Raw genomic sequence first — 24,877 nt, forward strand, 5'->3', positions numbered from 1 at the left:
CGTTTGCTAGTCACCATGTAGGTTTGATAGCAACATTGTTTGAGCATTCACCATGCGAAGATGGGAAATCATACCTGATTCATATCTGTGCCTCTTGTAGTAAATGACGTATGAAAAAGCTACAAGAGGACATATTTGACCGCCGGTCGTCTACCTCCTCGATTCTGAACGCTAAAGAGGTTAACCATAGTTTATTAATTCATCTAATAACTCACAATACATTTATGAGGCGACCCAGCCACCAAGGGATATAAAAAGCTATATGCGCGTCTAATTAGCCGAAGGATACAACCATAGCAAATTTAATTGTATCGTGATCTGTTTGTTTATACTTAAGAAAGCGGCATGATTGATAACTTTAATTATCTTCTGTACGAAATTTATGGACGACGTGTCATACTAATTCTGTGGGTGCTTATAAAAATGTGTCATGACATTTTAGAAGGACAACATTTCATAAACATATTGCGAAAAAATGTGTTTAATTAACTATGCAAATAAAAGTCGACAAAATACACAGAAAGAGTGTTTTAGTTACAATAACGTTACGTTTTGTGCGCATCTATGGCACACAATTAATTCAAATGTAACATATTGATACGGTGATTAAAAGGAAGTTAACTATCAACAAGGGAGATAGGAGTTACTGTGATATTAATCGCGAGCCTAGGGGGTACGAAAATCTAAAGGTTGATTCGTGTTTGTGCGTGCAAAGAGTTTCACTGACGTGTGTAGCAGATAACATATAAGATATGAAACTTCGATCGATTGTGGAATAACGCTCCAAACTAAAATTCATTCTCGACTGTCCAGAGCAAGTCCGTTGTATGAGTGGTGGCTTAAATCAGCAAGAGGTAGGTGTACCAGTAACTTATGTTTGCATGTAATAGACACGTAATATCTACCATGGCCAAATACATGTAATGAATACACATCTTGATATTCAAATGAATATATGTGTCCTACAAACGTGTGTATCTACTTCTCTCTGATTAGGTATTCAAAATAATTTAGCTATTTATTCAGACACATTTGAATTGTGGCACATTACAGCGTTTGTCGTTTCACACAATGGAGTTGGCCTTACTGTGTACGATAACCAATCAGAAAAGCTCGCTCAGTCATAGTCAGCTGGCAATATGGCCAAGAAATACGCAAGTGACTTCAAAGCCATCGCGTGCAATAAACCCGATGGACAAGTATAATTATAAAATATGGCTGTGCATAGATAAGTAGCATGAACACAGGATGCGATCCACTGGGTTAATTAGAACGCCATATTGTGCAGAATGTGGAAGAACGCACGTGTTTTTGCAAACTGGTTGCCCACATATTGCATTTCATTATGTTCCTCACGTTTACAGTTAACAATATTTACATGTACCCAACAGCTTAGGGATTCCAACAGGCATCGGTCAAATAGTTTAACCACTCTCTGGTGTACAATTTATCTGGTGATTGCACGATATCGAGGTTGAGCATTCATAAATTGAAATTTCGTCCTCCGTGAGACACATCCGTCAACTTTCATTTCAAAAAAACCCGGTAGATTTTGATACTGAAAGGTTTATAAACATGCCACTATACAAATTCATCACACCTGTTAACATTATGGTTTTCGCCAACCATCTGTATTGCCCCTGTAAAAATCTGTACACAACAAAAACCTGGCAATGTAATGTTAATTTTTTTTACCTCCTGCAAAAACCAGACAAAATCTACCTGCAGTATCCTGCTGGTGTGCAAAGTCTCGGAAGGTAATATGTAATTAGTAATGGTAAATTGTTATTATTTACAGTATCTTAAGGGGTCTGAAAGTATTGATATTGCGTAGCCGAGTAGCTATTTGTTATTTCGCAATAACAGCAATGAGTTTCAAACAACCAATATGATAAAAGCTTTCCAGATGCTGCACATTGGCCAGCAGTTTTTGTCGTTTTCAATAATTCCCTTGAAGACATTGTCATGAATCAGCCAGACAGCAACTCCATCGATGATACCCGGATCGTCCATCATCTTGCAATGACCTATTTCCTTTATTGATTATTACTTTAAAAAATATGTAATATCTGTTTACTCGTGACAGTCAGGTCAAGCGAGACGATGCTGTCCTCGAATCATCAACCTATGACGAACTACGCACATACGTAACGGCAAGACTTTTAATTTTTATTGTTTTTCCAGTTCTACGTAAGCAAGCAGGAACGGCTATCTGCCAGCTTACGTGTGACCCAGAAATTGAGCGCTAGAGTCGAGGGGATTTTTTTCTGCGTAAATAAATCGTGCAGGAGAATGAAACCTGTCAGGGTTATATAGATGTAGCATCAGGCATAATGAATATGAGTGAGAATTGTTATCCGATGTTATCAATAAAATATACGAACAACGTTAATACTTATGCACGTTTCTGGACTCGGTGTATATGAGTTTTTGAAGAGAAAACATTTGTCTTACTGGAAGTATAGTTTCGTTGCGTGAAAATTCATCCTTTAATGCTACAATAAGAGCTACCAAAGAGGCCGCCACCATTTGCACGCGGATACTTTTCATGTGAATAGACTGCATCTTTGGCAGATGTGTAAAATATTGTTTTCCACGCCCAGTGATCATGCGGCCGATTTTTTTCCTGCCCCAAGTATTTTCTGAAAACATTTGATATCCGATGTCGAGAGATTGTCCCATTAGAGTGATACACTTGTCATGGTAATAAACACCTGTAGTTTCATAAATTCATATTGATAGTTTCTTCAGATGTTTCAGGTCTTTTTCTACCCTACAATAGCATGTCTTTTCATTTTATTATACCAGTACAATTACCCTGAACAGTGGGATAATCCTCACGGCGACAGCCGCTTGCGTAGCGGACATATTACAAAATACAATTGTCGAGTGAAATTCGAGTTATATGGCAGGAAATAACTGCACCAGGATGACTCTGTGATCAAAGGACAAACCAATCAGGGCTACAGCAATTCATTTATCGATTTGTGAGTGAAGGGAGATTTGGATTTGGGGAAAAAAGAAGCAATGCAGGCTTACTAGCCCACTGCTTTGGGATGAGGGGAGTGTTTGGTATAATAGCATTTTGGTTGTATTGTTCATATGTACTTTCTTTTGGAAAGGGAAAAGATTTGCCACAGTGCTGTACATATGAGCGAATACGCTTGTTCGGCTATAATAGCATGCCCGTGGTCGTCGTTTGCATTTAACATAACATAACATAAGCTTCGTTCATATGCACGTATAAATTGTCTAACTTTTTGCCAAAGAGGATTTGTTATATTTAGGAAACTAGAAAATATTACAAAAATAGGAATTTACAAAATGACCTTTGCATTTTACAGTAAACTCGTGTACTTTTCTAATTGAAAATACACTCTAATCAGGTAGATGGTCCCAGGATAGATTTCACACAATTAAACTAATAATTCAAACAGTGCTGTTTTAATCTATTCAGCAGACAGGGTTCATGTCAACAGCCTTATCATAGTTGTACGTTTGCACAGAATCAATGGTGAAGTCTTATCTTGTTAAGAAACGTCTTGAGCAAATAAGTAATCAGCAATACGTATAAACATGTTATTTCGTTAAATTTGTTATGTCATTCTGAAAAGTAGTCTGTGTAACCATTTCTCTCTCTCTCTCTCTCTCTCTCTCTCTCTCTCTCTCTCTCTCTCTCTCTCTCTCTCTCTCATTCTAATTATAATACCTTTCCTCAGATTTATACATACATTAAACACCTATTACCTGGTCAAGACGACTGATGTGCCAGTTTAGCCCCTATAGGGGCCGTGCGTTACCAGAAACACATCGCTATTCCCGGAGGCCGTAGGTCGAGGGTATAGCGACGTGTTTCTGGTAACACACGGCCCATAAGGGGTAATAAACGGGCGCTATACCCCGAATAAAGACCAGGTTATAGATGTTTTATAACACGCCACACGCTCATGTTGTTTAATGTTATGGGTTTTAATGTGTTTTGATATTATGCACCTAACAATCCATTGTGACAAGTTTACTTGGCGATTTCTCCACAGCGGTTGCAGTAGTACATTGTACCACTTTCTTCCAAAAAGATATTCTAAGTATACCTAGCAACATCCTTGGTTGCACTGGAATCTTTTTCGTTGATGAGCTGTTCAAGTTCCTACGCTGTTGGAATGGAAATTCTTGCCGTTTTATTGCTCGTCGTTCGTCCCGGGCGCTCATTGCCCGCCATTGTTTCAAAGATACAGACGACACTACGGTCACGTGACCAGGCACTTTTCCAAATTTTGGCAAAAACTATTTCCCTAGGGAAATAGTCTGTCAAAAGTATACTCTGGCGTCACTTTTGTCGATGCTTTGGGGACTATACATATCTATTTTCACTCACGTGACGTATAATGGCGAATTGCAACTCGGAATGAGCATGTGGCGTATTATAAATAGCTATATGATATATAGTAGCTTCTACTGTCTATAGCCTAATCATATTGTATTTGTAGCGTTATATAGTAATATACATGGATACAAAATAATAATGGATCATTATATAACCATGTATGCCAATATATATAAATAGGTGAAATTCAAATTCTACTTTATATTATATATATACATGCCAACATATTGCAATATTAACAATGACATTAAATATTTCAAGAACAAAGTAATGACGATATATGTTATTTGATCTTGCAATCTTCTGTCTGTCTCTGTCTCTGTATGTGCCACTGTTTCGTGTTGTAGAATTCCCTTTCTGTTACACAGTCACAACAGCGTTCTCTGTCAAAAATTAAAATCATGTCTCCTTAGTCGCCGAATCAAGATGTTTTCTTAATATCAGCAAATCCAGCTCATGTATACATATTGCTAATTTGTAGCTACTGCACAAAATACCAGATGGTACCTTCCCTTAGTGTTCGATTTTTCAGGTTACCGATTTTTCGATTACATTTTCAAGAATAATTTTTGCTCTGTTCAACAATTATTTTACGCGATCGTCAGCAATTTGCTACAAATGACGCATAACTACTAACTCCTTGAGATTTAAACCCTCCTTGAGCTCTACCGATAAATAGTAACAAACTCAGCAGCGCAAATTGTTCAATAAATCAATGTAACAAGCCCCCTCGGAGATCTACAGTTCATTGCAGTTTTATTTCTGCTTTCGCCTTTGTGCCGAGGGAGAAACCAGTCCCAAACGATTCATTGACAATTTGGTGATGTCGTTCGCAAATTGAGTCCAATTTGACTGCGGTACCATCAGCGATCACGAAGACCATAATGCTGAGTTATTTTCGTTTGTAATTGCGCTCGCTGCGTGTTCTAATTCATACGCGTTGATTTGAGACATTGTAGTACGGTCTACCAATGAATAAATCGTATGTTTATGCCCGTCTGAATTGACCCGAGAATTCCCCACTTTGATTGTTCCAATATTTAAGTGTGCCGTGCGGAGCCATTATCACTTCTAGTGCCAGTGGACTGGCCACTTAAACTTCATTCAATGTAAACCTTATCAAACCTGGTTCCCTGTTGCGCAATTACGGTCTCGAATTCTGCAGCTAGAAATGTGAAATTATTCAGTGTGTAAAGATCTAGATTCATCTGACGATGGTTATAGACACACACTACTTTTGATTGATACAATTCGAAAGCGTTATCTACCTTGCTATGGAATGGATACATACATGCATTTATCTTTGTAACATCTGCCTGGATGTAATTTTTTCCGGGCAGTACTGAACATCTTTGGAGCTATGGCAATACTGATAATGCTAAACATGGTTGGCCTTCATTGATTATTGTCGGAGTGAAGTTATTGTCTCAATTGGGTCATTAGTTTGTTTCAAACACATCGAAACCTATGGAAGATTAGGCTGGTGCAAAGGCGCTAACGTGACAGCACATACAGGGGAAAAAACGATTGGTTGTAAATGATATACATCGATCACGTGATGCAGGTAACTGATGACCAACGGTGACGTCAGTTAAGGCATTTATCAAACAAACACATCAGAAGTAATTAATACCTTACTCAACCTATTCCTACGACGAAATCTAGTGCCGTTTTATCGCACGGAAAACGATGCAATTGTTAGCAATTTTTCAAAATGCTCTGAGAGAAAAAATGATATAGATATAAGTAAGACTGACAAACAATGTCAAAGGTCACATACATAGCGACACGACTTACAAACTTTGTAGCAGTCCTTTCAGAGCATGAAAGACCTAGCAGCTGCAACTTATGATGATTTCTCACATTTTGGTTTTGCATGTCAAAATGCAATTTTAAGTTCTTGCTCTACTCCCCAAAGCATGTCGAAACACCTACTTTTTATCTGGTCAACACAGCGTGCATACATGTGAAATGCACTGTTAATGCTAATATTGGACTTCCACTCCTGACCAGAATTCATTTTTCAAGAATACACCTAAAAGTGCAGTCTGCACATGAATAAGTAGCTGAATACTATGTATCTCGAGCTGTGTTCATGAGCAGAACAAGAAACTATAGGTGACATGAATAACAAAAACTGTGAAAAATCATCTAAAGTTATAGTTACTGACCCTTGAAGATTTAGCCTGGAAGGAAAAGAAATCCTCTAGAAGCTAACTTTCCCAGATGAAGAGGAAGACACGTATTATCTGTTTTAATACATAGTCTGGTAAAGCGTTGTAGTCGTTTCGGCTCAAGGCAACGATTACTTTGCTGTAGTAAAGGTAAAATGCGCCTTGGGGACGTATCTTCGCACTTACAAACTTTTACAATGTTTTCTTTGGTTTATACTATTTGCTGAAGCTCATGGTAGCTTATTGAGTAAATAACGTTTTGACTGGCTTATTTTTGTCAAAACTAAAATTTAATTTTTCCACATAGAGTTAACACAAAGATGGCAGCCATTTTGAATTTCAAGTTTCTTGAAATATTCGGTAATTTGTTTCTTAAGGTACCAAATTTTGCACGGTTACCCCCTTCTTTTCATTCTTTATTTCGAAACAGAATGGTCTAAAATTCCCCTCTGAGAAGTTCAAGCAAAAGTTTAAGTGTTTAAATTCGAGGCGAGTACTACCAGGGCCGCTTTTATCTTTGACAGTAGAAGTATTGACGTCATCGATCACGTTATCCGTGGAGCTTGCACCACACACAAATCAGTTATTGCTACTGTTTCGGGTTTGGTGTGCAAGGTGTTACATAAATTCATGAATAATACTGCCGTGCCGAACAAAGTTAAGGTATAGCTGAGGAACGAGTAGTCCATCTCCCTCGTGATATAAATCAGCGTTTGCCTTATAGTGCCTGTCATGGTTAAATAAAATACCAACATACTCCCTAGGATATTGTGATATGTACTGTAGCTCAGCATTGACCCAGTGTAATTCAGGGTCGCCAAAGGGTAAGGACAATTAAACCTGCCTGCCAAATGTTGATTCACCAATCCTTTGTAAGTTGTGCAATGGAATGCTTTGTTTCAGTTAAACTACATTAGACAAAATTCCCAGAAACTTATTGTTATCATCAATGCATAAATGATTTATAATCACTTCTCCGAAACAGAGAACGTGTCATAGCGTACATATTACTTTGGAAATACTATAGTACTTCTAGATACTTCTAAGTTGATACATTCATCTCAAAGAAGCAGGCTTTTATCTATTTTTTGGTGAAACACAACGTTGAAATGTATTTAGAACGAACAAGCAAAAGAAAGACCGTGGACGAATCTTGCTGAGTTAATTGTCGGGATTACAGGCAGTAAACGTAGAATACTCCAACTACATGCAATGATTCTATTTGGAAAACAAACTCTTTAAAACCTTAGCACAAACAGTTGGTTTTAATGGAAATACTCATCGCCAATTCATATGGAAAGCCAGCCGTTCTTCGAATCACAGGCACCTGCAAGTCTCATGAAAGATGTGGTAACCACCTTGTAAGGTTGATCGACAAAAAGTGTAATGAATTGGCTGACAGTAATCGTAAAATTCTATCAAAATTAAAAAAACATGGGCAATCATGTTCAGAAATGATGAATGAATTCAGAATTCTGAAGATTTGGAGACATTTATAAGAGCCGTCAATATGGCGACGTAATTTTACTATTTCCTCTCACAGATGTCATAAATACAGCCCAAAGGCGCATTTCGTTTTCTCAGACTAGAAGTGCGCTCCATAACAGAAGTTTCTGTGGCGGTTTATGATAGAGACACCTGCGAAGGATTTCCTGTGCCTACTTCAGAATAATTTAAATGAGCCAAATGAATGGCTCTGACCTTTGAACCCCCGCTCTATCCTCATCGTCAGAAATCAGGAAGATTGACGCTCCCAATAAGTCAGTAACAATTAGATTGACAATTGCAAGCGCTCCTCGGTGACCTCTGTCAAATATGAAGACTTCTCTTTCCTGTTTAATGAAAACCGTGTTAAGCTCTTTTCAACTGGCTGGAAGGTAATTATTTTGTATATTTTTAGATCACGATTGCTTGATTAAGGTGAAGGGCGACGAATTCGGACGCGCACACGCTTTAGAACGTTTCTGCGCAGATTTAACTCCAGCCTGCCGCAAATGGGTTATTTTGTAGCGCATGTATTTAACATCACCTGTCATTGTTGAAATTGCGCTTTTACCTAATTTTTTGACCCAGTGTCTTAGAAATGCATGTGACCTATAGCCTTGTCATATTTTGACCCCCTAGGAAGCTGGTTTTTATTCAATATGAGCGAAAAATTAACATTTCTCTCCCATTTATATGTCGCAAATTACCCATTAACCTGGAGATATTGTAAAAAGTAGCGTGGTGACACCCTTTTATTAAAAGTGTAAACTAAATGGTATTATGTCAGGAGTTTATTCGCCAAGTTTGGTCAAAATGACACCATTCAAAGAGACAGGAAGAAAGTTCGAAAATTATATAGTGATATAATTTCGATATCGTCATTTTGTAATCGATACTTATGTTAAAATTTCTTCACAAACATCATGAAAACTATACATTCAATAAATATGGATCTTAAGTCTTGGTATTTATTAAAATTAACTCATTTGCTAAGCGTTTTATAATTGCTTTCTTTAGTTTAAGTGAATTATATCATTTTTATTTATTTCTAACGACGCCAATTTAACGTCCGTTTCCATGGAAACAAGCGTGGTAACCCCCATTTTTTATTTCATTTTTGCACTTGCACAACTTCCAAGAATATTTGTGCAAAGTTTCAAGAAAATGACACCACAACTTAACTTTGACGTAATTCGTAGTACTTCACCTTAAATGAACCCTGGGGAGCTAATCATTGTGGAGCCCTCAAACTTTTATCCCTGAAGTGGACACTTTACGACTGTAGGGATATTTGAATTGAAGTTTAAGTGACTTCGTCGGACTCTTACACCAATAGCAGAGTATCTGGTTTTGATTTTTATTCGAGAATATGTGAAGTATACGAGAAAGATTTATGGTAATAAAACTATTACCATTACTATATTTGTGAGATTTTGGTCGTTTGAAGGGAAAAGCAATCGGGCAGGTTTTTATAGCGTATCATTCTCTCGTGAAAGACATGTGAGGTTTCTTAGCAACCACTGATAAACACGACTACCTCTGTGTCCTGTCGAATAAAAATGAAGTAATAGCTATTTTACAACACGCTAAGTGCGCAGATCGCGAAAGGTGTTATGTCTAAATTTGGGAGACCAGCAAAACTTAGGATGAGTTCATATCACTAGCTGTATCGTCTTCACGCACATCTTGTAAAAGTCATTGTTGCGCCGAAAAAAGAAATATAAACCAAATGCAAAGCGCAAACTCCCTCACTTTTCACTTTATACCATCGCTGTCTGTAAATTGACACTCTTGTTATCTCGGATATTACTTCCACAAATTTGCAGTTTTGTTTTAGTATTCAATTAGTGATATGAGTAGCTGACATGAAACTGCAAAAACGTGTTCAAATATGCCATTGTACTTTAAATTACGCAGTCATTAATAAACTATATCATATTTCGTGCAGCCATGCCAAAAATAAACGTGAAAGTTAAAAATATTGAAATTTACAGTTTACAATTACTTGATATGAAACAGCATTATCTCTTTTAAAGCCAACATATGCTCTCAAAAAATTCTATAAGACATCTTTTGCTAAGTCCTCCAACCATATATCCCTAAATTGCAAAAGTTCGTTAACTGTACAAATACCTAGTTATCAACTGAAATGAAATTGCGTTATGTCTTTAAGTTCAAGTTTATCGAGATATAATCAATATTTGAATCAGGTTTAATCGCCTTTGGTGAAATCCTTTCAGTTTTATATCATATGAGTGTGAAAAGTCAATAAATATGCAAGTCATCAATTAACCGAAATGAGAATGTCATATCTTTCAATGCTGTTATATCATGATTCTACTACTTTTACAACTGTTATATCAGTATATCAGTGATATCTGCAACAAGTTTCATCCGCTTGTGTTGAATTCTAACTACTGTGTATCCCTAGTTGTGAGTTTGGTAAAATGCAAATGAGCAATGTCATTATTATGACATTTTATGAGATGATTCTGTGAAAACCAAAGTCCTTGCAAATAATACTAATCATCTTAAAATGTAAACATTTCCTCCTGCCCGTGTTAAACCAGCAAACACTTCAGATGGTTATCTCGGTAGCATTTTAATAACAAAAGTGTTCGCAAAAAATGCAGATTTCTTTCGTATACTATCTGTTTAAATCACTGCTGAAAGTTCTAACGGTTTGAGGTATGCCCAAGGCTTGGTATACCCTGGATGCGAGGAAGTCTAGTAAATAATTAAAAATACAGGAAATTTAGAGGTCAAAAGATTTCCCTACTGCCACAAAATCATCTACTTAAGAAAATATTGAATATCCAGTTTTTCTCGATAATGCGTTTCATTTTGCCGTAGCAACATACCCTCCGGCTCCATACCTCAATAAAATATTCATGCTGAAATAATGCAATGTTCTTTCAGTAAATCCCAAGACATTTGGATGATGCTTTTGTGATAAATGTATCGGAGAGGTTGTCAGGGCAACAAGACCTAATTGGCGGTCTACGTGTCATGGTCAATGAGTCTATGCTATCATATGCTGTGTAAATAAACTGCGACATCCCACTCAACAACGATGTTCCGAACAGTGGATGGCTGACAAATTTTGTACTTAACTGAACTCCCAAAATGTGACTAAACATTCGATGTTACGCAATCTACATGCCTTTTTGCATCTAAATCTCCGTAACCATTTGTGTATATACTTTTTAATATTTGTCTTCAGTTTATAAAACGTATCTTCTTGTTTCACCAATCAAGTCGAAATTAACAGTGGATAACTTTGTCAATGAAGTTTTGTACGAGTAAGGTCAACCATAGACAGTAGAGGGGGGAACCCCCTCTACTGTCTATGATTCAAGTTCAACATTGATGGGTAAATTTCACTCCACGCTAAGCGTGTATTATAACAATACCATTCATAGTATACACAATCCATTAAGACATGGTTAAGTTGCTATTTTTAATCTTGTAGAACGTTTATACTTAGTTTTACAGAAAACAATCAAAATGTTATCAAAGGTTAAAACTATTGTCGTTTTACCAAGTACACGATAGTGTTGCATGAAACGTACACAGCTGGAGAAATTTTTGTGATAGGAGATTTTGTGATAAAACAATTTCCAATACCATTTTTTCTGAACAATTTACAGCTTGGAGCATTTTGCAAATCTCTGTATACTGACAGTAAGGTAGTATGTGATGCGAGATTGAAAGATTTCAACTTTTGCTCAAACTGTCCTCAGCCTTTCAACCCATTCTCGGTCAAAATGAAAAATAACAATCGGGGTCACCTTTGAAGTTGGTACTAGAAACAAAATACCAAAAATATACTGACACTTGATATTCAAAATGACCGTCCGTTCCTGTATTAATTCTAAGGGAAAATGATTTACTGTTTATGTGAGACTTTGAAAGCTTTATGTACACCGAGAACTTCATAATGAGCGCTCAAAAATTTTAGACAATACGTTTTGTAAGATTTTTAGCGTCCTAATATTTGTCTCCGAGGAGCATTCTACCTCTCATTGAAATCTGAAAAGAGGACCACCTATATCCCTAATTTGGTATCTGAATTGGTGATTGCAAATTACGTTCTACATATCTAAGTAGACACCACAAGTCTTCATTTGATTATAGTCTGTCGGTGTGTCAGGTACCCTTATGCGTCGTCTGATGGGACGAGAGCTCTGGTTGACCCTAGTAAGATAGTAATGTACGAAGTCGGCGCTAAAGTTGTCTCTCAACTACCATAGGGCATTGTGGCCGAAACAAAGGGCATTGGATAACAGCGCAAATTATGGACATAGGAATACAATGATGAGGAGCATGAAGCTTTTTTATAAACACAGTGTAAATATGTTAATTTATTTTAAACCTGCCCTATTGGAAAACTTGCAATGCGCATGCTCACACCAGAGTTGGCACTTTTGTCCGTTTCACCACTGACATGACCAAGTCAGCATGCACCTCGTCCCCTCCGTGAGAAATGAAAGGTCCCAGGCGCTGAAGTTTCAATCATTGACCTTCACCAAATTTTAAAGTCTGATTTCTCCTACGTTCGCGCCCAGACCACGAGAGAAAACCACTTTAAAATGCCAGAAACACATATTTTGTTTAATAAAATGGCAACTGACCCGCTCTGCTGGCGGTAATACACTTGATTAGGGGAAAATATGCGTAGGGGATCTTGCTATATGTCATGCACTGCATTCATTTCTTGCGTATATTAAGCTGCGACGGAGTTATTGCCGATATATGAAACGGAATACCCTATTCGCATTGCCCAATTCACTGTGAGACCATGTGCAGTCTTATTGGACTCAAATGCGTTGGTAGCAATTTCATATAGTAAGAGGCATGGGCGAGACACTGTGGGTTTTTGGTTATGAACCACAAGCGACCTCCGTTCTTCATTGTAGAATACATTTTACTTTTACTTCTGTCTCAATATCAGTAACGCTAAAATGTTATTATTCCTAGGATATATGTACAGTGAGTAATTTAAGCTGAAATTATATCTATTGAATTCCAAAATCGTCGTCCTAGCTTCTACTGTTCAAATTATCCAACGTCCCCCCTAATATTAGCATCTCGAGAGAAAATGCACATATGACACGGCATCGTAGTCGAATCAAAGAAACAACGCCCGTGAATCCTGAGTTGAGGCAACTTTTGGTCACATTTTGACAACGCATTTAGGTAGAGTGCTCCTCGTATACAAAGTTTCATACTCTCAAACGTTTACAATACTGTTTTGGCCCACCACTTTTAGGAGCTCATTTTGAAGCTCTTGAAAAGAGAAAAGGTTTTCACTAACTTGGGTTTGAGAAATAGATAGATTTAACACAGGAATGGTGGCAAATGTTGGGTACTTTGTTTATGTAGTACCTAGATCAGTGTGGCGACCCCTGGTTTCTATTTATGCTTTGGTAAGAGCTCAGTTGAAAATCTCCTTGGGACAAGTATGAGAAAAAGTTTAAAGTCTTTATAGTCTAGTCGGAAGGTAGGGTTCCCATGCACCCCATGGATGTATTTTTTTAACCTACATTTTTGTAATCCTTAGGGTCTATATTTAATGAATTTTGATGTTCCCAAAATCAAATCGTGTCCCATGGGGTTCATTTGGCGCCATCTTGGCCGCCATCTTGGCCGCCATCTTGGATTTCAACGATTTGGTAGGGGTCACGTATCTACCGCTCGACGGAAACAGAAACAATAAAATACTATAAACGTTACATTTTTAGAAAGCCAAGATCATGGCCTTTTCATTGATATATAACTTAATAGGGATTAATTAATATTCGAACGTCGATTAGACTTTATATCGGCCATTGGCCGTAAATCGTAAAATTTGCTAAATTTCACACCCAATAATTAAGTTCCCGTTCCTCCAAACAATTTTTCATAAGGTATTTATATATTTTTTGAAAGAACTCAGTGCAATAAACAAGAAAAACAATATTAAAAGTATGTGTCTTGAGATTTAGTGGGTGCATGAGCTTGTTTTCTTATTACGCGGTATGCCACATATCCGCGTGTAACATAAGGGGTAGGGGTAATGTTTCCCTTTCTGTTTCGAATCATGAATGATGAAACCATAAAAATGTTACATTTTTTGAAAGTGCTGCATCAGACCTTTTTAAAAATATATAGATTTATGGGGAAAATTTGCATAATTAAAAGTTACAAAGCTTAAACCTTTCGGTTTGTGTCGATTTCAAGTAATTTTTTAAGAACGAAATTACAACATATGGGGTAAGGGTAATGTTTCCCTTTCTGCCTCGAATCATGAATGATGAAACCATAAAAATGTTACATTTTTTGAAAGTGCTGCATCAGACCTTTCTAAAAATATATAGATTTATGGGGAAAATTTGCATAATTAAAAGTTACAAAGCTTAAACCTTTCGGTTTGTGTCGATTTCAAGTAATTTTTTAAGAACGAAATTACAACATATGGGGTAGGGGTAATGTTTCCCTTTCTGCCTCGAATCATGAATTACGAAACCATATAAATGTTATACTGTTTGAAAGCTCTGAAATGGGCCTTTCCAAACATGTATAGTTTTATTGGCAAAAGTCCATATTTTAAACTTACAAAGCTTATGCCTTTCAGCTTGTGTCAATTTTAAGTGAGTTTTTAAGAACGAAATTACAACATATGGGGTAGGGGTAATGTTTCCATTTCTGCCTCAAACCATGAATTATGAAACCATATAAATGTTACACTGTTTGAAAGCTCTGAAATGGGCCTTTCCAAACATGTATAGTTTTATTGGGAAAAGTCCATATTTTAATGTAAGAAAGCTTAAACCTTTCAGTTTGTGTCAATTTTAAGTCATTTTAAGAACGAAATTACAACATATGGGGTAGGGGTAATGTTTCCCTTTCTGCCTCGCATTATGAATTATGAAACCATATAAATGTTATACTGTTTGAAAGCTCTGAAATGGGCCTTTCCAAACATGTATAGTCTTATTGGGAAAAGTCCATATTTTGAAGTTACAAAGCTTATGCCTTTTAGTGTGTGTCAATTTTAAGTGATTTTTAAACAAAATTATAATATAAGGGGTAGGGGTAATGTTTCCCGTTCTGCCTTGAACCATGAATTATGAAACCATATAAATGTTATACCGTTTGAAAGCTCTGAAATGGGCCTTTCCAAACATGTATAGTTTCATTGGGGAAAGTTGCATATTTTAAAGTTACAAAGCTTAAGCCGTCCAGTTTGTGTCAATTTTAAGTGATTTTTTGAACAATATGCACAAAACAGTTAGTCCGTTGGCCAGGTATCGAAATCATCCCCTCTAAGGCATTTTACCCACTATGATTTTCTGTTAGCTAGTATTCTCAGCTGTCATAATCTGCTTATTTTCCATTTAACTGATGGTGTGTGAGAATGTAACGACTTGTTTGTGAAGGGCTGTCACGCCCTCCGTAGTAAAATAGGAGTGGGTTAGGGGTAACATATTTACCGCTAGTCGGAAACAAAACAAAAAAGTACCATAAACAATACATTCTTAGAAAGCCCAGATAATCCCCTTACCATTGGTATACAACTAAATGGGGATAAATCGATATTCAAAAATCGATTAGATTTTATATCGGACATGAAATGTAAATTGTAAAATTTGCTTCATTTCAAACCCAATAATTAAGTTCATGTTCCTCCAAACAATTTTTACAAGGTATTTATATATCATTTGAAAGAACTTAATGCAATAGAGAAGTAAAAAACATTAAAGAGTGTATCTCCTTGAGACTTATGGGGTGCGTCGATTGTTTACCTAATATATGGTATGCCGTACACCCCTCTATAATATACATTTAAGGGATAGGGGTATGGGTGATGTTTCCTCTCCTACCAAACGCAGCGAATAAGGAAGCCACATAAATATCATATCTCTGAAACACTAACGCAGTTGTTTTTCCAACAAGATATGGCTTGATGGGGTAAACTCAAAAATTATGCAGTGACAATGCCTAAACTCAAAAGTTTGTGTTACTTTACTGACATTTACTTGTTAAAAGGAACATAGAAAAATACTCTATAGGCATTGAATAGCACTAAAAAGCTAAAATGGTGGTTAATAAAAGACGTTTTACTCATTTCAATAACTCAAATTAGGGAAAGAAAGTTAACACTATAATATGTCAAAAATTATATATTCCAAACCCACAAACACTACATTGGATGTCATAGTCGTCATGCAAAGTTGATATGACAGCAGCAACAATCAATCCCTTTTCTTTAATTGTATCGCGAGAGATATATAAGCAATAAAGCACCACTTTGAAAGGATACCACACGGTTTCGACCGGTAAACAACATATACGCACGAACTTCAGTCGTGTGTATAAGGAGTGAAATGGTCAAAACCGAGCTCGAGTGGTGTACCCAACTTATAGGGGTTGTTTCTCGCTATATTATATCAGTATATTGAAACTTGTGATGAAAATACAAACAAAGTGAAAGAAGCCCACTTTGGAGATAGGAATGGCCAACTTTACAGTATATCGTAAATACATGCACAGTCACGTGACCGTCTGGGCAAATCAGAGCTCACTATTAATAGTGTTACTTTTAATACCACACGGGAACACGAGAGAATCTTTTATCGCTGAAAACCAATCACCATTAATCCACAATATAGCTTCTCCATAATAAGATAAGATGGATCGACAACACTTTACCTTCCTTACCAGAAATCAAGAGATCATAACCAATTTTTCGAAATTATTTTACAACGCAGAACACTATATACTCCCAAGGGGGATTACATTTTCGACTAGGTACTAAAATTCAATAGCAAAATAATTCTCGAACTAAAACCCGAAAAGCCAAATGTCACAGAACGCATTCAAATTACGCAACTAAATAGTAAACAGAAGGCGAACAAACACTCTCTACACCAAGCAATAAGAAGGCGAGACAAACCTCAGAAAATGACTAAAAAGGCTTATATTCCCATTGACACCTCAATGTTTGAAATGCCTTGTGAGTGAATCTATCATTAGTTTCTTATCATGGATGACATTTAACCAATGTTAGACCCTGACGTCTTTGAAGCAAAGACCCAACAAACGGACGTTTTAGGGTCAATGCTTGAAGATACCATTCCCACCAGCATGATCGAATCAGAGAGACTAGATTGATCTAACTTTCGAGCTAGATCAGCCACCAGCAGCTTTTAAAAAATAAGTCAACATAATCATCAGAGTCAAGCGAGCTAGACAACGGCTTCACACATTATACTCCACAGAGAGGACATTCTTACACAATTCACAAAAAGCGTTCAAAAGCTTCGTTAAAGGCATTGTTCGCGATCCCAGAGACGGGCATGGCTGGTTGCGTGGCAAATGCAAAATGTTAGTCATGCTGAATCAAGGTGTAATCAAGTAATAGCTTATTTATAGATTGGGAAAATCCTAATCCTGATAGTAATGATGGAATATAAACTTTGTGAAAAGTTGAGAAAATTTGCCACTTCTTTGATTTGTATGTTTTACATTCCATGTTGTACTAGCCTGTACTATACATGAACAGTCAATACATCCGGCAAGTATTCTGTGCTGTTCTTTTATAATAGGTCCCCGTAATCCGAGATAAGTCTTTCTATAGTGTCAACCATTCTCTTCGATTACTGTAATCTACTCCAATAAATTCCCATTTAACTCATTTGTATGATTACAGGGAAGCCTAAGCCTATCTCTTACAATCTAAGATTTGAGATATTTGACAGCAATATATATGCAATTTTCATATTTTTCATAGGCCTAAATAACACACAGAAGAAAGTCATACTCAATGTTTTATCCAATTGAAAGTCAAATTTTCACCGAAACAAGTAGAGGTGGCCATCTGTAAGCCAAACGAGAATTAATATTAGCAAAGATGGATATTAATTAAGCCTTTCCCATTTCCGATCCCAGTTACTCATACAACGGGGTATAAGCGAAAGCCAAGAGTATCGAATGTGTTGAAACCTAAGTGGCCCCTATTCAGTACCACGTAGCCTACAGGTACACCTTAAAGAATACTTACCAGGCCAAAATACCGAGTGTTGAATTCCTTCAAAAGTGGCAACACCTGGAAAGACACTGCGGCAACCAATTTATCACCCTGATCTCTAACTATTTACCTGTACACCCAATAAAGCACCGGGGCTCAAGACAGTTGTACATCACAAACTTAAGAGAGCGATCGAAGACACTCGCTACACAGAACGCAGGATGGAAGGCTGCAAAGACGATTCTTCAAATAGGCAAAAAAAGAGGCTAAAAACAACACAAACATTCACAGCAACGACGACAGGTCGGGTTTTCTTCCTATACTACGGTACAAAACCAAACCAAAGGGTCTTTCAAAGGCCACTGCACTTCCCTTAAAGCCCGGCTCGAAATGGACTGGGATCATGATTAGTGCCAAGTATGGTTGGGCGTTTTGGGGCATGGCTCTGCATTATGAGTCTGTTGGTAACGGTTGCGATCGTTCGCTTTATCTGCGGATCTGTTTGCTCTCAGATCACGCTCAGGCTCGGACTAATAAAGATACGTACAGCCTTCGTTTCAAGGTTCGTTTCAGTCATGCCATGGCAAATACTCGAAATAAAAAAGAAAAGAAAACTATCAACTTAATCAAACAAGAGTTTGCTTGAATGAATTTACCGAAGTTTCAGGCCATATCAACGTTTGTTATGTGAATGATTCAGCTGCTGACCGCCATGTACATACGGAATATTGGCGCCATCTAAAGTCGAATAATTATCAAAAAAGTAAAAGCTTATATCTGGGCTTTCTAAGAATGTATTGTTTATGGTACTTTTTTGTTTTTGTTTCCGACTAGCGGTAAATATGTTACCCCTAACCCACTCCTATTTTACTACGGAGGGTGTGACAGCCCTTCACAAACAAGTCGTTACATTCTCACACACCATCAGTTAAATGGAAAATAAGCAGATTATGACAGCTGAGAATACTAGCTAACAGAAAATCATAGTGGGTAAAATGCCTTAGAGGGGATGATTTCGATACCTGGCCAACGGACTAACTGTTTTGTGCATATTGTTCAAAAAATCACTTAAAATTGACACAAACTGGACGGCTTAAGCTTTGTAACTTTAAAATATGCAACTTTCCCCAATAAAACTATACATGTTTGGAAAGGCCCATTTCAGAGCTTTCAAACGGTATAACATTTATATGGTTTCATAATTCATGGTTCAAGGCAGAACGGGAAACATTACCCCTACCCCTTATATTATAATGTTTAAAAAATCACTTAAAATTGACACACACTGAAAGGCATAAGCTTTGTAACTTCAAAATATGGACTTTTCCCAATAAGACTATACATGTTTGGAAAGGCCCATTTCAGAGCTTTCAAACGGTATAACATTTATATGGTTTCATAATTCATGGTTCAAGGCAGAAAGGAAAACATTACCCTACCCCTTATATTAAAATTTTGTTTAAAAAAATGACTTAAAATTGACACAAACCGAAAGGTTTAAGCTTTGTAACTTTAAAATATGGACTTTTCCCAATAAAACTATACATTTTTGGAAAGGCCAATTTCAGAACTTTCAAACAGTATAACATTTATATGGTTTCATAATTCATGGTTCGAGGCAGAAAGGGAAACATTACCCCTACCCCATATGTTATAATTTCGTCCTTAAAAAATCACTTAAAATTTATAAAAACTGAAAGGCATAAGCTTTGTAACTTTAAAATATGGACTTTTCCCAATAAAACTATACATTTTTGGAAAGGCCAATTTCAGAGCTTTAAAAGAGTATAACATTTATATGGTTTCGTAATTCATGGTTCGAGGCAGAAAGGGAAACATTACCCCTACCCCATATGTTGTAATTTCGTTCTTAAAAAATCACTTAAAATCGACACAAACCGAAAGGTTTAAGCTTTGTAACTTTTAATTATGCAATCATTAATTTTCCCATAAATCTATATATTTTTAGAAAGGTCTGATGCAGCACTTTCAAAAAATGTAACATTTTTATGGTTTCATCATTCATGATTCGAAACAGAAAGGGAAACATTACCCCTACCCCTTATGTTACACACGGATATGTGGCATACCGTGTAATAAGAAAACAAGCTCATGCACCCACTAAATCTCAGGACACATACTTTTAATGTTGTTTTTCTTGTTTATTGCACTGAGTTCTTTCAAAAAATATATAAATACCTTATGAAAAATTGTTTGGAGGAACGGGAACTTAATTATTGGGTGTGAAATTTAGCAAATTTTACGATTTACGGCTAATGACCGATATAAAGTCTAATTGAAGTTCGAAAATTAATTCATCCCTATTAAGTTATATATCAATGAAAAGGCCATGATCTTGGCTTTCTAAAAATATAACGTTTATAGTATTTTATTGTTTCTGTTTCCGTCGAGCGGTAGATACGTGACCCCTGCCCCATCGTTGAAATCCAAGATGGCGGCCAAGATGGCGGCCAAGATGGCGCCAAATGAACCCCATGGGACACGATTTGATTTTGGGAACATCAAAATTCATTAAATATAGACCCTAAGGATTACAAAAATGTAGGTTAAAAAAATACATCCATGGGGTGCATGGGAACCCTACCTTCCGACCCGACTATTAAGTTTCGAGGCGCGTACTACTTTCAGTTGACGGAAGTATTGGTCTAAATAACCATCATCGCATACATCTATAGTTCGCCAGCCGGCACTAAACCATACCACTTTACCACTGTACCAGCACTGGCAAACATTTGCACGGTCATAAAATCTTTATGGCACCTCTGAGAGACTCGTGCCAGCTAAAAATAGTCTTCACTTAATATGGCCAAACTTCAATTTAGAATTGAGTCATAAATGGCGCAGCTGCTCAAAGGGTTGATGCAAAATATTGATAGATAGCATTTACTTTATCAAATATGAGTCTTTTATCAAGCATTCTTGAGTTTAGGATGTTGTCTTCAATGCACAAACTGGATAAACTATTCGTGCAGATAGATAACAATTCTCAAACACTGATTGCGCCCGACGGCGATTCGGAACAAAATCAGAATAGGTTTCAAATGCCGTCATTTCACATAACATTTCGACAAAGTATACGGCTTGCAACACGATCCGTGATGGATAACACTAGCAAAATAATCTACTTATGTTTTTACAGCTTCATCAACCTCGCCACTTTCAACAAGCTCGTCGAGCCCTAGGGCTCCAAACGTTTAGCGCATAAAACGTACCTATCTAAGTTTCTGTTCGATCAGCTGCACTTATATTAGATCAACGATGTAACTTTGATAATTTAAATTTCCAAAACGCTGTTTAAAGGACATGTTGCTTAACATATTGCTTTCTCATGTCCATATTTTCTAGTGTGATATCGATGACCTTCGATGAAAACATCCTACACCAACAAATGACACTTAACATATCTATGTATACAGAGGTGATTTTAGAGGTACTAACTCTTTTGGACAGATTTCAAATCACAAATGCCATGCTCTTTTACGAAGCGGATTAAAGTGGGCAGGTGTTTTAATTATTTGCATCACGTCGACTTTTTATTCTGCATTCACGATAGAGATGTCAAACGAATAGTGAAGGTACAAGGCACCACTCACTATACAAAGTCCTGCAATAATTTGAAGACTAGAACTTTTACAGGGGTAAGCAATTTTTGAGAAAATATGAATCTATGTTAACATAATACTTGACAAAGTAAAAGCCTTTTCTCACTTTGTTTGTTGATTGTTTAACCAATTTCTATGAACTCAAAATTCTTACTCTTCAGAGTTTTTTATACTCCACCCGCGACGCAAAAATGGTTCCACATTCAGAACTTGCGTTGTTGACAATTCACGATTCGGAAAACTCAAATATTAAGACTTCGTATTCTCTTAATTGATACGGCAGTAGTTCAAATTTCCTTTCAGAAAAGCATGGATGTGTAGTGTAGTGTAGTGTGCTCAAAATAAAGTTATTCAAGTGCAAGTAATTTTCCCAAGCTGTTCGGAAATGAGCCATACCCCAATTTTTGAGCAGAATATGTTTCCCTCTGTGGATACAGCAATACTCCTACTGGTCTGTTTTTTGATCTAGTGTAGAGGAGATAAGTCCCTTACATTTGAATTCTGGGTCCCAGAATTTACTGTACTATCTGTGAAAGTGTTATTGCCTGATAATTTGATGGCAGCAATAAGACTTACCAGTTCATTCCAAATGAGATATTGACAAAAAGTAAAACAAATGAGATAATAAGTTTGCGAAAGAATGAACAGAAGCGGTCGTGAAATGTGTTCAGGTCACTGGAAACAATTAGTACACGAAAAAAGAGTACGATAAGGCCAAGAAAAATAAAAAGTTTGTTTCTCGTCCTCGCGCGTCAATTCAGACCCGCCGTGTCAACCTTTTTTCTGCTCATGAGGAAACGCAAAAATACGGGACGATAGTGCATAACACAGTGCTGTATAAAACAGAACTGTAAATAAAATAACTGACACTAACATTCCATTCAGAACTGTACACATGCCATTCTTGTATTAAGATGTCAAAACTGTACATTGCTGCACTAAAAGTCAAACCACAGAACTGCTGCTATACAAAACTACTAAAGCAACACTGCTGTGCATTTATCTCTGCGTACATGTTGTTTTCATGTTTTTTTGCGCATTCTTGTTGGTTGAAGAATAAAAATAATGGAGAAGAAAAATCCCGCGTCACCCCATCATTTTTACAATATGTGTAGGATGAGAAACAAACTTTTAATTTTTGTTGGCGTAACACATAAACAAACTAAAAATAAACCAAGAGGCAAACATTACTTTCTTCACACACAAATAGTAGACATAATTTGTTATCAGTTCGACAATGGCTCGGTGTGGTTCGTAGCTACTGTTCCAATAGATATATCGCTTCATAAAGCGTAAGTAATTTCCGAGAGCCTATGATATCATTATTTCGATTAGGTTGGTGAATATACTCCCTTTTGTGTTGTATCAGCAGATCATTAAATCATCGAATTGTTGCGGGAAAGGTATTCCCTTAACTGCTTCACAAAGACAATGTGTCTCCTTCTAGGAAGGAATTCATCAAAACTTACACACTGAGATCAGCGTTCTAATAATCCCGTAGTGGAAAAGGGAGGGGAAACCAGATTCATTTTTTACATCATAGTTCCGTTAGAATTACACTGACAACTATGGCATGGAATGCAAAGATATCTGTGAATGTAGGTCATTGCCGCAAAGCTGAGAGTTTTGACGTTAGCAACTGCTTAAAAAAACTTAGTAAAAGCTAAGATTGCACTATTTATGTCGATGATGTCGAGAGGTAGCAATTATTTACAATTCTGTGAAACGTATCCAATGTGAAAGCAGAAAGCAATAGACAAAATTTCACTCCCTAAGGGCCCTCTGTACCTAAAATATCGAATTGAGCATGATTACCCCATACTTGAAGGAGAACGGACGATAACTTGGAGGTCAAGGTTCGAAAACTTTTACTCGGTGATTATTGATGGAAAGTAGTTAAAATTTCATTTTTGAAAGTTAATGACATGTAGGTACTTGTAAACCATGCAATTGATCTTGATTATCGATATAATATTCTTTGCCGATTGTTCTCATTCAGGGCAATGATTTTTCAAAATTACAGTCCGAACAGTGTGAAGCTGGCATTTTATTTGCGTCAAACATGAGTGATCTGGTGGCGTAGAGAATTATGTTCAAAAAATGTATTAATGCCATAGTTAAGACACGCTGTTTTTTTAATTAGGTCATAAAGAGAAAGTTCAAGCGGCTATTGAGCTTGTGTCGCCAAGCCAACAGGACCGAATCGGTTGCAATAATTGCCAATAAATGTAACAATACTTTGGAATTAATCACAGGATGCGAATGATGGCAGAAGAGAGCGACACCTCAGCACCCAATACTTATACATTGTCCTTTCTCTGCTATCAGCAGGTGTTTCCGCTCTCCACTTAGATATAGGACAAGAAGCGAAAAGGCGCCACCGTTCACCATATTCGCCGATAAACCGTCGCAGTGTCACGCATCTCCGCAGGGCTACCGACCAGACGACTGGGCAAATTCTTTCCTCGAGCAAAGCTGATTAGTTGAAATTAACCCTTTGATTTATTTTCACACAACGACACAGCGGCATTGCAAAAAGTGATTATCAAGATAACGCTCAGGACACATTGGCGACAGGTAAGTGAAAGACTTCCAACTCACTGGCTACTGGTCATATTTTATTTGGAATTGTAGTGGCAGACTTCTGAATGTTTAATACATCGTTCGTCATCTCTGTAAAAACGCAAGACATTCTCGCAAATTTAGCACAAGGGACAGTTAATCGATATTAAAAAATCAGTGTCAATGAATTATATCGTCCCTTCGCAGATATTACACAAAATATGTTGTGAATACAAGATTAAGGTACGGGAATATTATATATCCCATCTGTTCAGACAGTTGCGAAAATATATCGTGATTACTCGTAGCATTTTAAAACCAGTGTATTTAAGGACGTTGAATGAGAAAAATTGGTTCAAAAACGTACTTTCCCGAGAAAGTGATTGTAAGTTTCCCTTACTGTAAATGCCGTCATCATGTTGTTTTGACAACAAGATTCGAATACTCTGATGTAATATGTGACGTGTATGTTCAAAGAAGTAGATAGATTTCGTGTTATCCGGCTATCTGTTGATCATTGTTTGACGAGATTCCTTCAATTTTGCCAATGTTTATCCTTAATACAAAGCCAGTTCATGCATATGGTGGCTCTCTTTCTGATGATAAGTCGGAAACTTGTAAATCGTGAGCAATAAGA

General features: G+C 36.9%; 1 protein-coding gene across 2 annotated transcripts in view; it reads left to right on the top strand.

Moving 5' to 3' along the window:
* The first annotated feature begins 678 nt into the window (after positions 1 to 678).
* Positions 679 to 24,877, top strand: part of LOC139137594 (neuronal acetylcholine receptor subunit alpha-10-like) — a 244,689-nt gene continuing 220,490 nt past the window's right edge. Inside the window, exons 1-2 of one of the 2 annotated variants that reach the window (XM_070705780.1) lie at positions 679 to 854; positions 24,010 to 24,255. The gene's annotated coding sequence lies outside the window, so the exon portion shown is untranslated. Of the gene's footprint in view, positions 855 to 24,006; positions 24,256 to 24,877 lie in introns of both variants that reach the window. The other variant, XM_070705781.1, reaches the window with a different exon arrangement.

This window comes from Ptychodera flava, chromosome 7 (genome assembly GCF_041260155.1).
Source record: "Ptychodera flava strain L36383 chromosome 7, AS_Pfla_20210202, whole genome shotgun sequence".
Classification (NCBI taxonomy): Eukaryota; Metazoa; Hemichordata; class Enteropneusta; family Ptychoderidae; genus Ptychodera; species Ptychodera flava.